Source organism: Macrobrachium nipponense, chromosome 12, assembly GCF_015104395.2.
Source record: "Macrobrachium nipponense isolate FS-2020 chromosome 12, ASM1510439v2, whole genome shotgun sequence".
Lineage (NCBI taxonomy): Eukaryota > Metazoa > Arthropoda > Malacostraca > Decapoda > Palaemonidae > Macrobrachium > Macrobrachium nipponense.
The window spans coordinates 47,303,100-47,313,099 of record NC_087205.1 but is presented as its reverse complement, the minus strand read 5'-3'; the positions used below and the strand labels follow the sequence as shown (position 1 = coordinate 47,313,099).

General features: G+C 34.7%; 1 protein-coding gene across 11 annotated transcripts in view; it reads left to right on the top strand.

The window, feature by feature from the left end:
- The window catches only part of LOC135224515 (E3 ubiquitin-protein ligase MYCBP2-like), a 1,655,355-nt gene that overhangs the window by 994,798 nt on the left and 650,557 nt on the right, over window positions 1-10,000 (top strand). The gene's annotated exons all lie outside the window — the stretch shown is intronic.

Genomic DNA, 10,000 nt, shown 5'->3' with positions numbered 1-10,000 from the left:
AAATATATTTTTTTAAAATTCACCATAAATCTAAATATTGTTATAGAGACTTCAAATTTGTTTCAAGATGAAGTTAAATGATGGAATATTACGATACTGTAAGAGTTTTAGCTTACAATTGCAGTTTTCGACCATTTCGGACGAGTTAAAGTTGACCAAGTGTCGAAATTTTTTTTTATAAATTTTTTTTATATGCAGTTATTTCGTAAATTAAAAAAGCTACAACCTTCAAATATTTTTCGTTCTATTCTACATGAAATTGCGCACATTTTCATATATAAAACTCTATGAAATGCCTAATATGAAACGGAGCAAATTTTCCGAGAATGTGATGTACGCAATTCGGAGATTTATGGCGGAGAATCCGCACGCGGAGGGAAGGAAAGTTTTTTTCATAAATTCACCATAAATTGAAATATTGTGCTAGAGACTTCCAATTTGTTGCAAAATGAAGGTAAATGATTGAATATTACTAGACTGTAAGAGTTTTAGCTTACAATTGCGTTTTTTGACCATTTCGGTAGAGTCAAAGTTGACCGAACGTGGTTTTTTTTCTATTTATCGTGATTTATATGCAAATATTTCAAAAATGAGAAAAGCTACAACCTTCAATTATTTTTTTTGTATTCTACATGAAATTGCACACATTTTCATATATAAAACTTTATGTAACGGCTAATTTAAAATGGTGCAAACATTACCACAATCTCATGTATGATTTTTTCGGAAGAGTTACCGCGCGGACGTAAGGAAAATGTTATTTTTTTCATAAATTCACCATAAATCGAAATATTTGTGCTAGAGACTTACTAATTTGTTTATAAAAAACAAAATGAAGGTACCATGATTGAATATTTCTAAAATATAAGAGTTTTAGCTTACAATTGCGTTTTTCGACCATTTCGGTAGAGTCAAAATTGACCGAAGGTTGAAAATTTGTCACATATAATTTTTTATATGAAAATATTTCAAAACTGATAAAAGTTACAACCATGGGTTGTTTTTAGTTGTATTGTGCATGAAATTGCGCACATTTCCATATATAAAACTTTATGTAACGGCTAATTTTAAAATGGTGCAAACATTACCACAATCGCATGTATGATTTTTTTCGGAAGAGTTACCACGCGGACGTAAGGAAAAAGTTTTTTCACATCACCATAAATTAAAATATTGTGCTAGAGACTTCCAATTTGTTGCAGAATTAAGATTAATAGTTGAATATTACTACAATATAAGAGTTTTAGCTTACAATTGCGTTTTTTGACCATTTCGGTAGAGTCAAAGTTGACCGAAGGTTGAAATTTTGGCACTTATCGTTATTTATATGGAAATATTTCAAAACTGATAAAAGCTACAATCATGAGTATTTTTTTGTTGTATTCTAAATGAAATTGTGCACATTTTCATATATAATACTTCATGTAACGGATAATTTAAAACGGTGCAAAAATTATGTCAAAGTGACGAAATAATTTTTGAGATGTGTCATTGATACTTTTTAGTGCGATAAGAAAGAAATTCGTGCTTGCGCGCCTGCGTAACGATTGTAAATAAAACAACGCCTTGATCCGTGAACTCCCAGCATCCCCCAAGGTGCGTGATTCAATAGTTTTCGGCTGGTAGGCCTGTAAGTATTTTTCCGCGAATTTAAAAAAAAAAATTTTTGAGTCGACGTATGGTACGTCCATTCGGCATACGGGGGACATTTTGACTCGATGTTTAATACGTCCATTCGGCGTTTAACCCCTTCTTTACCGTTTGGGTGAGCAGAATGTAAACATTGCGTTCGCTGCCGAACTGAATCTCTCGGTAGTGACTCCAGTTTGGAGGGGTGCTGATCGTAAGAATATTTGCCAAAAATACACTAATCAAGACAGGCTAATGAAATTATCAGGTATTATTAGCACTACAATAACGCATATTCTCTGTGAGTTTTATCATCCTACAGGGAAAATAAATGATTTTATGAAAAAAAATGTGAAACTCAGTGTCCCTTGTACAAGGGACACTGGTGGTCGGTGAGAAAACTACAGTCTTGAATAGAAATTCAGTCTTACAGAATGTTTGTATATCCACCTGGAACATGCACATAAAGTATTTTCAAAATAGAACTGTAAATAAGCACGTAATAACAAAAAAAAGAGCAACAACTAAAGCGAAAGCCCCGCCAATAAATATGGAAATCGCAAATTTTATTAGTATATCTCTCTAAAATTGGTCGATGTCATTTTCTACGTTTTCTAAGATTAGTTTCATCACAGAAAACAACTTTAGGGATATCTAAACTAATTTTTCAAGTTTCTTGTCCTCAGAAAAAATCGCTTTTTCGCTTTTTCTCTGGTTTGGTTTTTTATATATAAAGTTACTATAAGGCTTTATTTTTACCTTCATTTATCTGGTGTTCATATCTTTTATTTGTAAAATGTAATAAGTGAATAAATAAATTAATACAGTAAATGATGATGCAACTGGTTTTTATACTTGGGTAGAAGTTATTACATGTTTACGCTTGTCTGGTTTTGTGATTTTTTGTTGAGACGCAGTTCATCTGTCACCTACACACTACTATAAGCAGTAATAATATTTTTTTGGGTTCATCATACGTCTGGCATCGTGTCATAATGTTTATTTTGCTCCAAACTCTTCAAACCGAAATTACATAATGATTGGAAGTCCCTATCTGAAAAGAGGAGTTTTGGTGGTACTTGCGTACCACCTTTATGCACCCGGGGCGGTGTAGTAGACTTGAATGGTGGTACCCGCCTACCTCCAAACAAACCTTCGGTAATGAAGAGGTTAAGGGTTAACAGTACTCAGTTTCAGTTAATAAAAATCTCTTAACATTAAAAATATGACTATAAATGACTATAGAAGAAACAGGTGACGTCACATGCGAGATACGTATGTAAAACATTTTGGGGCATAGAACCTTCTAGAATCAACTTTACAAAATACTGCACTTGGCTATATGATTGACTGTTTACACAAAAAGATGAGAAAAATCAAACCTTCCTTGTTGCTATGTGATGACAAGTTTTCTCACAACAATATGAAGAGTTCAGCACTTCCAATTACTAACGTGTTGACAGATATACATCCTGCTTTCAACACAGATCTCACTTCTCAACATGTTATTTTTGGGCTCGGCCTGTGTCGCTCCGTGAAATGGTTCCTTTGATACTCATTTCTAAAGTATAAATAGTGCTATATATACCAGAGAAAAAAGAGAAAAGAATTGATTTTAATTTAATCTTACTATGGAATCAGAACACAAATGTATTTACATACATTTTACAAAGGGATTTCATAAAACTCCCCCCCCCCCCCCCCCCCCCCCCCCCCCCTTGAAGATTAGTTATACCAGGTTTGAATCCTACAATTCATAATAGGATAAATAATCTGCAATTACATTGTTCTTGCCAGAAATGTGCTGCACTCTTAAATTATACTGTTGTAAGCACAAAGACCACCTTGTTAATCATTGGTCTGATTTTTCATCCTCTGTATAAATGACAGAGGATTGTGATCAGACAACACTTAAATTTTCATTCCTAGGTCTGTCCACATACACTTCAAACTTTTCAATGCTTTGATTTAGGTGAGTGTTTCTTTCTCTACTGAGGTGGAAAAGCTCCAATTCCACAGTCAGATGCATCAACTTGTATCACAGATTTCTTATTAACCCTCTTACGCCGATTGGACTTATTGAACGTCGAGACAAAATGTATCCCGTATGCCGATTGGACGTATTATACGTCGACTCAAAACAGTTTTCTTTTAAATTTGCGAAAAATACTTATAGGCCTACCAGCCAAAAACTTTTGAATCACGTGCCTTTGGGGATGCTGGGAGTTCACGGATCAAGGCGTTGTTTTGTTTACAACCGTTACGCAGGCGCGTAAGCGCGAATTTCTTTCTTATCGCACTAAAAAGTATCAGTGACACATCTCAAAAATTATTTCATCATTTTGGCATAATTTTTACGTTTTAAATTATCCGTTACAGGGAGTATTATATATGAATATGTGCGCAACTTTATGTAGAATACAACCAAAAAATACTCATGATTGTAGCTTTTATCAGTTTTGAAATATTTTCATATAAATAACGATAAGTGCCAAAATTTCAACCTTCGGTCAACTTTGACTACCAAAATGGTCGAGAAACGCAATTGTAAGCTAAAACTCTTATATTTTAGTAATATTCAATCATTTGCCTTCATTTTGCAACAAATTGGACGTCTCTAGCACAATATTTCGATTTATGGTGAATTTTTGAAAAACTTTTTCCTTACGTCAGCGCTGTAACTCTCCTGATAAATTTTTTCGTGCGATTGTCCTAATGTTTGAACCATTTTAAATTAGCCGTTACATAAAGTTTTATATATGGAAATGTGCGCAATTTCATGCACAATACAACTAAAAACAACCCATGGTTGTAGCTTTTATCAGTTTTGAAATATTCATTGTTATCAGCGCCCTCGTTGTCTTATGTCTCGCCGTCAACATCATTGTCTGGTGTCATGCTGAGGGTATTAATACCACTTTTAGGGGTAGGACCAGGATCCTTGATGTAGAAATCAACAATAAAAGTACAAATAAAGTAATTATAATAATGTTGTTTTGACTTTTATAAGAAAAAAGCAAAATTTACATAGCAAATAAAAAACATACTTATGCGCATGTCGGTAACCATTACTTGGTTATTTATTATCCAATTTTGGAGAGAAAGATATCATTGGAAAGAGGAATAAAAATCCCATAATTCTGTGTGACAGAATTTTGATTTCTTTCTTTCTTTCTTTTCTTTTTTAGAATTTTTTGAGTATCTAGACTAAAATAAAAAAAAAATAATAAAAAAAAATAAAAATTCTGTCACACAGAATTGTTCCGTATATAAAGAAGTGTTTATGGTATGATTTTCAATACAACTGATGTCATATTAGCGGAGAAATCTCTACCTATTTTTTTTTTTAAATCATAATTTTTGCTAATAAAACTAAAAGTTTTTGCTCAAATGACTTGAAATTTTTATATGATGAAGATATTATATATATCTAAAACATATATGAAAATTATCTATTTTGCGTAATAAATAAAAAAAATAGACATCATAGCGGACGGTCCTCTTAAACGGCCCCTGACTCATGCCAGTAAATGTTTTGTTGATACTAATATATAAGCCTATTTAAAGATACGTTTACTTTAATTAGTCTATATGATACGTAAATAGTAATCAACTGCTCTTGTAGCCCTCAAGATTTTGCAAAATCACTCCAGGTTGTACATAAAACTTCAAGAATGTAGTGTCACCAGAGGATTGCAATAGTTTTTACCTCTAAGAACCAGCATTTTTTGATGAAAATAACTCCAGGTTGTACATAAAACTACAGGAAACAACATGTAGTGTAACCAAAGGATTACAAGTAAGGTTTTTATAACTTTTTATTAGTTTAAGACATTTATCCAACGTCGTTCTGGCTTACGACGATTTTCGGTTTACGACGCGTCTTAAAAATGGAACCCTCGTCATAACCCGGGGACTGCCATATATATATATATATATATATATATATATATATTATATATATATATATATATATATGAATAACTTGATCACGAAGTATATAAAACGTGATGCTATGTATAAATAAAGGTTTTTTGTCACAAAGGAAAAAATGAAAAAGCGAGATAGCCAAGTACTTTCGGTCCTGTTCGAACCCTTTACTGAGGCAAACTGATTTTACAGAGAACAACATAGTAAAAAAGGAGGCTTAATATCCAAACTGGCACTACAAGATTAGCAATAAGGGCAATTTTCAAGGTGTGGCTACCCTCAGGGGGCTCCTCCTTTCTGTAGAGTGAAAATCGCCCTTATTGCTAATCTTGTAGTGTCAGTTTGTATATTAAGCCTTCTTTTTGATTATGTTGTTCTCCGTAAAATCAGTTTGCCTCAGTAAAGGGTCTGAACAGGACCGAAAGTACTTGGCTATCTCGCTTTTTCATTTTTTCCTTCGTGGCAAAAAACCTTTATTTATATATATATATATATATATATATATATATATATATATATATATATATATATATATCTATATATCTATATATCTATATATCTATATATCTATATATATATATATATATATATATATATATATATATATATATATATATATATATATACAGTGGTCCCCCCGTATTCGTGGGGAATGCGTACCAGACCCGACCCCCCCCCCCCCCCCCCCCCCCCCCCCCCCCCCCCCCCCCCCCCCCCCCCGTGAATAGTTAGGACCCGCGAATGTTTGGAACCCCTATAAAAATGCTAAAAACAGCCTATTTTGTTAGTTAAAACTCAAGAAAAACCCACTAAAAAACAAAAAATTTTATACATGGTGTTTTTAATAGTTTTATCACAAAAAGTGCATTTTATGATGAAATTCATCAAAAAAAAACCAGGAATTTGTGGATGATGTTTATCATAGAAAAATACCGCGAATGTGCGAATTTTCCGCGAATAATGCAGGGAAACGTTCCCGAGAGAAATCCGCGAATGTGTGAGTCCGCGAATCTGGAGAACGCGAATACGGGGGGAGGGTCCACTGTATGTATATATATATATATATATATATATTATATATATATATATATATATATATATGTGTGTGTGTGTGTGTGTGGTGTGTGTGTGTGTGTGTGTATATGTATCTATATAGATACATATTTAGATATATATATAGGGAAACAGACTTTAGGTGGAACCTTTTCTGGAACTAGTGGAACCATCCTTTGCTTGCCTGAAAACCTTGGGAGCTGAGGATGGTCCTGGTTGTGTCTCTCTCTTCAGAAGCTGGTTCATCAAAGCCCAAAGATTCTAATTCCCCTTTTCATCGCCTTCTTGTGCCTCTAGATCGGTGCCTTCCTCTTCTTACCTTTCATAGCAGTTGATAGCTGCTAGCAGAGCTGTCCTACTTTCTTGTATATGATGTTGGAGTCAAGGGGCACGTTCTTCTTATGGCAGTCCTTGATCCAGTACGCGAGTGCAGATTCCATTTTCACAATTGTTTTATCTCTTACTGTTGATGCTGCTTTTGCTGTACCAAAGTATGTCAAGCTTACACTTTTTCTGATTTCACTTTCTTCTTTTTTATGAATCTCAAAACAAAACATTTCATAAAATGTACAGTCTGCGCAAAATGTCAGTGTGTAATTTATGCCCGATTGACCCAGTGCAGTTCAATGTTCTATCATTTGTGCATGTTTTGCGTGGGCAGTATGTATACGTATTTTACATATGACTGCAGACTAAGAATATCCTTTAAATGTTTTGCTTCTCCTAAGGCTTTTGGCAAAGAGCCTAAGCATCAAAGGTCCTTACAGTTAATAAAAGATGAGGAGAAAATAGACATGATTGTTATGTTGAGAGAGGGCAAAAGTCATGGAGAAGTAGCAGGCCAAGTACAGTCGCCTGCCTTGAAAACGAGTATGAACAGGGTAAAATACTCTGGTAGATTATTCTTGGGGAAGAATTCGCTGCCCTGGGAAGTCAGGCAGATAACAGACAGTGGTCAAGGCATGGGATAAGAATAAAGAAAGGGCCACAATTATCAGTAATGTTAGTAAAATAGTGAAGCCCTATAATAACACCTACACCTTTGTGAGCATGTGCAAGTAAATTCATATATCTGGCAATACCAGTATGTATGGAAGTTGTAGTTACATTATATCCTTACCTAGAGCACTGTAACAAATTCTAGGGAAACAATTTTAAAATTCCTTATCCCTTGTAGTTACAACAGTCATGGAATACAAGGTAGCATTAGCGGAACCATTGTTTTATGATTTCGTGATTTGATTTTATATACTAATGTATAAGTTGTCACTTCCCTTCTGCAGTCCTTTGCACTGAAAAGATCCTCTCTAGAAGAGTTTCAGACACTTTGTCCCTGAACAAGGTGCTTAAACTTTGATCAGCCCCTCAATTCAGTGAATCCAATACAACCACAACTCTCAAGTTACAGTATGCAATCTTCTTGACTGCATAAGCATCAGGAGCTTTTATTAGCAAACTGGGCTCTCTTAGATGGTTATAGTACATCATGCATCCAGCTGACAATAGATAATATTGTCCTCTGGCTTGTCATTCCTGGCCAAGAATGGAATTCTTTTAAGAAGGAAATCTCCTAAGTAAACTAGAATTAGCAGAAAAAACATTTTGTCAGTTTAAGCACTTAAGGCTTACCTAGACGTCACGGTAGACTTCCCAAAAGTTAAATTTTTTCCTACACTAGCAACACTTGCCACGCATGCCACGCATTTGAACAAATTTGACTAGGTGGTATGGATAATCTTGACCCATAGGCACTTCAGTGGCAAACCACAGGTCTTCTTAACAGGTGGGTATGCTAACTATTGCTGGGGAATGTTTGACAATACTGCAACCCTACCCAGTATGCATGGGTAAGTCACCACAGAACTTCACCCTAAAAAATTTGAGTTTGCACTTTGTTCTTTGCCACCAGACCTAAAGGTATTTGGAATAAAGAATGGGGCCTTAAAACTAGTGGCTTGACCTTGGACCAGAAATGTTTTTGAGTTAGGATTAAAATTCAAGAGCTTTTCGTCACCTGTCAATTTCTTTGTAAAGCTCCTTGAGGATGAGACAGCAACTTTACTATCAAAAACCAGATTTTAACGTAGGAAAAACTTATTTTTGGCAGTTGCCGTTGAGTCCTTAAAACCCTCCCACTTCCCTGACGAAAAGACATGGGATTTGGGTAAGGGGTCACCCTGCTTTGACCAACAGAAAGGAATGGCAGCTTGGTCGGATTTTGGTCGTATATAAAGAATATGATGGTGCATATGAGCATAACCACTGCTTTCTCTTGCGGTTTTGACTTAGGTAAACTGGGTATTATCGTTTGCTCACTACAATAGAAAGTGTCCTCTTATCCTGAGTCCATTTCTGTTCTATTGTGTTATAATATTTATCGTTACCACACAATACCCGGCCACAAGACCAGTTAAGAGAATTCTTTGACATTAATCTGGTCACCATGGAGCTCTGAATAGACCATGGAAAGGATAATCCTTGCGGACTTGACTGCGACTACCAAAAATATGTTTTTCTTTCATCAAAACCTGTTTTTCATGTAAAGCCATCAGTCACATTCCTATTACCAACTTCTCAACTGTGCCATTCTCATAGTTGCATAGTCAGTCTAAATGATTTGAGGTAGTATGAGGATGAAAGCCTGAGGGTCCATGCATTTTGTTTCTTTTGTGAGCAAAAAAATTGAAGTCAGGGAAATATTGCAGACTGCATTGTTGTCATAAATGATTGAGTTTTTATGAAAACTATTCTTTTGATATAAAAACTTTATTTATATGTTATGTGGGTCAAAAGACCCAATTTAACTAAAAGGGAGAATTCCTAACTGGTAAGCATGACCTAGCTTCAGTGCTCCCATTGTCTCTCCTCTCTGCGTAGCTGAAATCAGTCATTAAATCTTAGGCTAATTCAAGCTCTTAAGATTCAGAAATATAGTCTTTATTTTCCCCAAAATAGCTAACATGAAAATTAAATGAAACGAATCTAAAATCCCAAAACCATGAGACACCATTACTGTTCTGCATAATCATTTTGAGTAGAATTATCACCACTTATTCTCACTGTCAAATAACCCCATTAGTCTCTCAAATAAATATCCAGAGAATTCATTTTTGGTAGTGACAAAACCAAATCCATCTGGAAAAGAAATCACAATTATCAAAAATGGTAATGTTAAAAGTTCATCAATAATGTTGCACTTCCCCTCTCAAAGCATCTGAAATAAATGTCACTGTTCTAAATTGTTCTGTATCTCAGCACTCTACCTTGATTAATGGACCTTCTGGCACCTTCAAGTAGTTTGAGGCCACCACTAAAAGTTTTTGTCTTAGTGATCCCATAAATTCCCATACTGAGACTATATCTCATTCATTTGCTCTAACGGGCATAT